Raw genomic sequence first — 8424 nt, 5'->3', positions numbered from 1 at the left:
AATCCTACTATTTAATGTTTTGGCTCAAGTTTGTTTATTTCTGCTTTTGAAAGGTCTCTTCCTCGACTATCCTTTTCCACATGAGCAAATGATGACAGTTCTTGGTGAAACTGCCGTGAAATCAACTCTCATCTTCATTTCTTCTGCTATTTCTCCTTGAGCTCTTCTCCTTCAGATCCAAAATAAAATAGCAGCACTTCATTTGTTTCTTCATTTGCTGAATTCTCAAACTTAATTGATTTGTTTACAATCGGGCGTGCTAGACTTAGATCCTCCTCTGTGCTGATCGGATGTTATTTTCCAATTCCTTCCCCGGCCAAACAAGTTATGAAACATTGGTATGCTGAAACAGTTTTGAATAACTTTATTCAGATTTTACGCTTGTTAGACTAGTTGACAGGTTCCTTTTTTTTTTTGCAAAAAATAAAAAATTCTAGTTTAAAATTGTAGGGTGGAAAAGAGAATGCGCCATATATTTTATTTTAAGAGGATCAATTAATTGAATCAGCTAGGCGGACTGCCGACTACTGGGGTCTCAGATAACTATATATGACCAAGGACCTACTATTCAGCTGTCAAAAGAGGGGGATAATAAAGAGAATACGAGCCAAAATGAGCTTATCACTGAAGAATCACAGAGAATATCTGTTAGCTTCAGAATTATGAGTAACAGAATTATGGATTTCTCTACAAAGTTTATCTCAAGGCTGGAAAAGAACTAGTGGGCAATAGAAACTGTTTTGTTAGGGAAAAGCTTAAAATTTTTAGCATAACTCTGTTTGTCACCATCATCTCAGTTTAAAACGTCTCTCAGCAAGTATAGTCTTAAAATTTAGCACCTTATAAAGTCTTCATTGATGTTTTTGGAAATAAACAAGCAATTGTAAAATGTCTTAAATGCAGTTTTATCTGATCAGAATGGTCAGTAGATGAACTACGGAATCCAATTTCTGAAGCCTTTAAGGTTACAAAGAAGAATTATATTCTTCAGGACAGGTTCAGGACAATTTACATTACTTCTATTTTATTTAATTCTAATTCTGTGGAATTGATAAAGCAGTTATTACCAATGGAAATCTATTTTGGAGGGAAAAAAAAGACGCATGTGACCCATTGAATTGTATCCTCCCAAAATTCATGTCTAAGTCCTGACCCCCAGAACCCTATGTGACTTTATTTGGAGAAAAGGTCTTTAATGGAGGTAGCTAACTGAAATGAGTTCATGGAGATGAGCCCTAATCAATATAACTGGTGTCCTTATAAAAGGAGAAAATTTGGAACCAGATATGTATACAGGAAGAATGCCACGAGAAGATGAAGGCAGAGATCTACAATTCAAGGAACGTCACGGGTCGCCAGCAAATCACCAGAAGCTAGAGGAGAGGCAGACTGTCTCTCACCATCCTCAAAAAGGAACCAATCAGGCTGATACCTTGATTTTGAACTTCCAGCCTGCAGAGCTATGAAAAAAAAAACCAATCTCTTGTTTGTTGTGGTAATTTTTACGGCAGCCTTAAGCAGACTTATCTTTTGTCTGAATGAACTGCAGTTTAAACCTCTAACTCAGTGATTGTTTTACATCAGAAGTATCCATGAAGGTTTTTCAGAACACAAATGCTCAGGCAAAGCCTCAGAACTTCCTGACTCAGAATCATGGGTATGGGAATCAGAAATCGATATTCAAGAAAACTTTCACAGGGCTACTGATGCACACCTTGTTTTCAGGACCACTGGTCTGAAATAAGGGTGGACCCTGCAGTTCCAGGGGTGCCGCCCATTCCTTATTTAGGGAGAGGGCGCTCTGTTTTTTTCAGTAGTGAGAGCTTCATGGCGGTGACTTCAACCTTGGCTACGTGTTAGATTCATCTGGGGAGCTTTAAAAACCACAATTGCAGGCTGTACCCAGATCACATAAAAAAGAATCTCGAGGGTGCGATCCAGACACTGGTATTACTGTAAACTTCCATGTGGTCACAATGTGTACTTAGGTCTGAGAACCTTAGGTTTAAGTTTAAGAAGTAGAAGCTGTGGGCAATGACTAATCAGCTAATTAACATTGCCTAAGATCAGATAACTCTATATAATCCAAATAAATCACCCTCCCCGCAAAAATCACTAACACCTCAAAACTTACCAAGCTGATACTTTTTTCTATTGTTCTCCATTTGTCTCTTTTTTGTCTCTTTTTCTCCTTTTTGATTTCTCTCTCTCCATTCTACTTTAACTTTCTTGGTCACTCAATTCTTTTTCCTTTCCTTCACATGCTATTTAATCTCTTCTTCAACATTAACTTGACGAAACATGAAACCGAAGTTACACACGTGCATCATACTTTTGAGTCAAATTTTATCATCCCTGATCCTATTTTGGAAATTGTTTGAGCTGAAATAGTTTGCATGTCTTTAAGAAATAACATCATCTAAATCAAAATGCTTTTTCACATATTTTCGTAAATATACACACCTCTCTCTCCCCACTCTCCTTCCCTCGCTCTGTGAGTGATCATGGATACTCCATATCCTTAGGAAATATCTGTTGGATTAAATGTCAGGCCCCAGACGTTTAAGAGCTCAGGGGCGTCTAGGAGGGTGACAATGTTTTTCCATTCCCAAGTTTATTTCCCTGGTGCAGCTCTGAAGAACTTGGACGTTTTCCTGGGGAGCATAACAGCAGCTGCTAGAAGGCAGCAGAAAAGGACCGTACATCGCACTCAGAGAAGGTGTTGAGAGGATAATAGTGAGTTGTCTCACCACTGACGAAACTCTGAATGGCGCCAAGAGTTAAGAACTGCCAACAAAACTTATGACTGTGAACAGCAGATAAACTTATTTGGGGTTGAATTTAATTCCCTGGGAGTCTCTTCTAGGAAAACTTGAGTCTTCATTTTCTCAGGACTGATGGCCTCATTCTCTTTTTCTTGTGCTATCATCTTGAAAAGGAACAAGATCTGTATCACTTAGGTCCTAGCTGGATCACGGAAGTAACTCCCCAGTTACTCCAGAGAATGCACTGCAGACGTAAGACATCAGATCTATTTACCAAAGAACAAACCAGTATTAACTGCATCCGAGACCGAGCAGAAAAAAGTCATCTGCTCTAAGCTTTTCCTTTTTAATTTTTTCCCTTTTTTTGAGCCTGTTTCTCACTTTATCTTCTTTCGTTCTTGCAATTATAATAAAGAATGTAACTTTTAAAAAGTCTCCTGATCTATGGATCTATGGATCTGTGTGCACAAACAAATCAAATTTCATTATAAAGTTTTCAAAAGCTGGCCGCCTAGAAGTACCTTGTAGGACACAGGACTAGAAAACACTGGCCCAGATGATGCTCACATAATTAGCTGACCACATTTTTTAAAAGTCCACCAAGTACTTAAATTTTTGTAATCCGAAATAACCATTTGTTTTAGTGTTTTTTTTGGATAGTCATAGTTTATTTTGCAGAGAAATGCTCATTGCTTGGTCAAAGATTTGGACATTTTGTTCTTCCTGCTTCATGATAAGCACTGTAGCTGTCAACTCTTAAGTTTTGTGATTTAAAAAAACCATAAAGTTGTAATTCTGAAAATAAAAAAGGTCAACTACTCAGTCAACTGTTAAATAACATTATTTCTGATTAAAAAAAAAAAACTCTGTAAAAACGCAATGAACCAATGTCTCCCTGCTTTGCTCCCCACAACATACAGACACATAAGCACCATTCTTATTAAGCTCAGTGGGTGTATTAGTTTCTGAGTGCTGCTGTAGCAAAGTCCTATAAACGAGGTGGCTGAAAACAGTAGAAATTTATTCTCCCAGTTCTGGAGGATAGAAGTCTGAAGTCAAGATGCCAGCAGGGTTGGTTCCTACGGAGACCTCCGAGGGAGAATCTGCTCCATGTTTCTTTCCCAGCTCATAGTGCTAACCAGCAATCCCTAGGGCGCCTTGGCTTGTAGATGCATCACTCCCATCTCTGCCTGTGTCTTCACGTGATGTCCTCTCTGCGTTTCCTTGTATCCAGATTTCCTTCTTAGAAGGACACATCAGATTAGGATCTACCTGAAGTCACATCAGATTAGAATCCACCTGAAGGACCTCATCTCAAACATGAAATATAACTGCGATGCTGTTATCCTTCCTACAAATCTAACGATTCATTAACATTATTAAATATCCCATGTTTAAATTTTCTTGATTTTCTTACACAATTCATTAGAGTTTATTTGTTTAAATCATCTCAACTTGAATATGTCTTCAAAGACATATTCCTTTTCTAAACAAGGGCAATGCTCACAGGTACCAGGGTAGGGCTGCAGCGTATTTTTGAGGGACACCATTTAACTCATAATAGTGGGTTTTAGGGACATTCTGCGTAAATACAACAGCTGAATTTCAATGTTAGAAAAATGAACTTTTTGGCAAAGAGAACTTTAAGTTTGTATCCAGCAGGTGTGTTATGTGTTTACAAACTCTTTCTGCCTATTTAGAATTGACTCAGTATTATTTTGGTTCTAAATCCAGTTCTCATTTTCTGTCAATTCTATCTTTATTATTTATTTATTTTTATAGAGGTGAAATTCATTTATTGTTTCTTTTCCTTTTCCTTTAATTTTTAACCTTTACTTTTAGAAAATTTTAACATGTACGGAAGTAGAGAAAATAATGAAAGTACATGTATTTATTATTCACTTTAATTTCAACACATGTCTAATCCTGTTACTTTTACACCTCTTATCTATTTCCCATATCCCTCCTTATTTTTGAAGCAATTCCTAGACAATATATTATTTCATCCATAATATTCCAAAATGGGTCTGTAAACATTAAATATAACTGTGATGCTGTTATCTTTCCTACAAATCTAACGATTCATTAACATTATTAAATATCCCATGTTTAAATTTCTTGATTTTCTTACACATTTTGTTAGAGTTTATTTGTTTAAATCAGAATAAAGATATACTTAATATATTGTAATTCACTGATATTTCTATTAAGTCTCTTTTAATCTATAAATTTCATTTCCTCTGTTTTATATACATTTTAAAGGAGCCAGGTCATTTGTGCAGTAGTGCCATGCTAGTCAATGTGCTGTACTGTTCTATGAGATAAGGAGATTGCCCCCAAATGATAATTGCACAGCTCTCCCCAGCTCAACTAACGAGTGTGCTTAGTGATGTAACTAACTTACATTTTGACACAAGCTCTCTATCTCATCATGGCCTGGTAACAAACTTTTCCTAAACTTTTTGCTCAGGGGACCACACTTAGAGAAGCACTGCTTTCGAGGGTACCACTGTTTGGGTGCTGTTCACTGCATCCCCAGAACGTCATTTAATATGTGCCTTTGTCTCTTGTAGTTCTTGTAGGCTGGTCGGCCATCTAATGCTTTGATCAGATTCAGAATTAATTTTAGGCAAGACAATTTCCTAGGTGGTGTTGTATATTGCCACCAGCAGGTACAAAGTTCTGGTTACATTATTTTTTGTGGTGTTAACTGCCATTTAGTAATTATTTCTTAGATTTATTAGTTCATAAGTGATGGTGAAATACAGTAGTCTAATTCTTTTGTTTCTTCTTCATTTATAAGCTAGGATAGTTCTATACCGAGAAACTTCTTTTTATCCACTATGTGGGTTACAGTTTGTATAGGAAAGGCAAGATACTCCTGTTTATTTTCTTTTATTACCAGGTTTTAAGATACTAAGATGGTTTACTGAATATCCTCTGAAGGTAATCTATGAAGGCAACAATGGATGTGTTTGTGCGTGTGCGTGTGCATGCGCACGCGCGCACGCGCGCACGCATGCACGCGTGTGTGATGAATCATGGATTTAAACATATTAAGTATTTCAATACATTGCCCTTCTTGTTATGGACGCTCAAATTATCCCATTTTTGGCCAGTGGCAACCTCTTCAACTTGATTCCTGAGTCCTTTTGATATACCCCGCGTAATCTCTCACATATTTCTTGGTTTTGGTGCAAAACAATGCCCTAGGTTCATCTGTGTATCTGTTGTGCTTGACCCAAAATCAGTCAAATATCTAAGGAGCCCTGGTCCTTTTACAACCTCTGTCCTGTGACTCCATTTTTATAGGACTATTCTGGGATTAAACTGCTCATTAGAGAATGTTTTCAACCTCTTCCTATATTTTATAAAGAACGGTTTTTTCCCCTGAAATAAAGATGATTGTAGATGCAATAGAGCCCTGATAGTCTGTGAGTTGCTCAGATAAAACCCAGATGGTTGGTCATAATAACCACAATAAAATTTAATTTTAAAATTTAATAAAGGAAACTTAATGATGAAGTTGCTATGGTCCCTAAGGGTCTATTTTGGATCCTCATCTCCCCATATATACTACTCAAGGTATATATGGGTGTCTGTGAGATTTAAGTCTCTTTAGCTATGACAGCAGGTCCAACAGTAAATTTCCCTACCCAGATTCAGCCAACAATCTTTCAACAAACTAGTGCAGGCCAATTTTTTTTTTTTGGTTTTGTTTTGTTTTTAAATCACAATATGGAGGCAGTCTTAAAGAAGTCTTGATTTTTAAATGATGTTAGTTCTAGAGTCACCCATTTATTTATTCTTTCAACGTATTTATTGCACACTCCTTTATGTACAGGGGACTAGAATTTCAGAGATGAAGAAGATAAGGAATCTATCACCAAGTTGCTGATACCACATGGGAGATTACGTTTCAACAGCATCTAAAATTTACGTGACACAATCTAAGAAGCATAAGGGAAAATTAAATATACTTATTCTTTTGACTCTTTAGTAAAAAATGTATTTCATATATACAATACATTATAATTTTATTTTTCATTGTTAATAATAGATTATGTCAAAAGAAAAAAATCAGATTAATAAAAAAGAGTGTGTATTTTAATGGAAACAGTATAACTTTGAGTTAAAGAAAGAAAAATTGTGTCTTTATCTGCTAAAACTGTGAGGCCTTTAATGCAAAGTGCCAGACATCTGGTTACTACAGCCTCAGGGCCACAGCAATAAGCAGACAAGAAAAAGGACTATGTCATTCTTAGAAATCCTGACCTCAGTCTTGTCTCAAAGCCAAAATGTTTTAGTACTTGGCAGTGTTATTTTATTGACACATGTCAAATAATTCTAATTTGTGTTCATATAATCCTACATCTTGAGGTTCAGCTTTGCAACAAACAATGGAATTCAACATGACAATGATGTTAATATTAGAGCCAAGTAAAATGAGAACTCAACTTTTATGTTGAACTTGGAGTAGCAAGGAGAATCATAAAGTATGTAAATGTTTTGGTTGTTTAACTAATCCTGTGACCTGTGAGTATATATATATCTTTACTAGATTTAGCATTTTTGAACTTACATAACCAAGGACACAACTTAATTTAATACATTATGAATATAGAATGTCATATGCAAAAATCGAAGTTTTACCAAGACAAAAAAAAAAATCCATGGAAAGAATTCTCAGTGAGGGTCTAATCTTTATGAAAATGAGTTTACACATTATTTTTGAGAGGTAGCTATCTTATTTTTGAGGGAATCTTAGAAAAATATTCTCAATATTTCTCAAAATATTCTCTTTGTCATTTATGCCAGCATTGAAGATTATTTTTGGCCATTCTCTCATTTATTTTCACATATTAGGCAATTTTCCATTTAAACAAATAACTTATTTATTGGCACTAAAATGGAATTAAAAGTGCACAAAACAAACAACTACAGATACTCTTATCAATAGCAATGCAAAAATTCTAAGATAAAAAATGACAAACAGAATCCAATAGCACATTTAAAAAAAAAAGTTGTGTTTAGTTCAAGATTGCAAGTATGGCTCCACATTAGGAAATCCATCAGTTGGTTTCACCATATTAATATTTATATGAAGGGAAACTACATATCAAATCTAAAGATACAGAGAAAGCATTCAAGGATACTTCTTCCTTGACAGTGTGATATATACACCTCGGCCCCCCAGCTAGCATTTACATAACTTGAGACCATTAGATCCATTCCTGCTAAAGACAAGGATAGTCTATGGCCATGCCACCCTGAAGAAGCCCTATCTCATCTGATCTCAGAAGCTAAGTAGGGTCAGGCCTGGTTAGTACTTGGATGGGAGATCACCTAGGAAGACCAGGTGCTATAGGCATAAGAAATAAAAATTTAAAAAAATAAAGGATTGTAAGCTGACGAGGTCTTTGCAATCTGTGAGGTCAACCAAGGGTTGCCTTGCCTAAAAATGAAAAAATAAAAGACAAGGATAAAACGAGGAAACCCACATTACACTGGAGAAATTAAACAGTACAGTCAGAAGGAAGATGGTATGTAAAATAGCAACTCAAAAGATATACCTTTATGGTTATTTTTTACATACTATCTTCTTTTCCACTGTATCTTTGTATTTGCATGTGTACATGTGCGTGTACACGTGTGTCCG

The 8424-nt window shown here is 35.9% G+C and overlaps 1 pseudogene; it reads left to right on the top strand.

The window, feature by feature from the left end:
* Positions 1–8017: 8017 nt before the first annotated feature.
* Positions 8018–8136, top strand: LOC120585592 (uncharacterized; annotated as a pseudogene).
* The last annotated feature ends 288 nt before the right edge of the window (positions 8137–8424 follow it).

This window comes from Pteropus medius, unplaced genomic scaffold, assembly GCF_902729225.1.
Source record: "Pteropus medius unplaced genomic scaffold, Ma_sr-lr_union100, whole genome shotgun sequence".
Classification (NCBI taxonomy): domain Eukaryota; kingdom Metazoa; phylum Chordata; class Mammalia; order Chiroptera; family Pteropodidae; genus Pteropus; species Pteropus medius.
The sequence above is the reverse complement of the archived record's forward strand: the minus strand, read 5'-3'. Positions and strand labels throughout refer to the sequence as shown.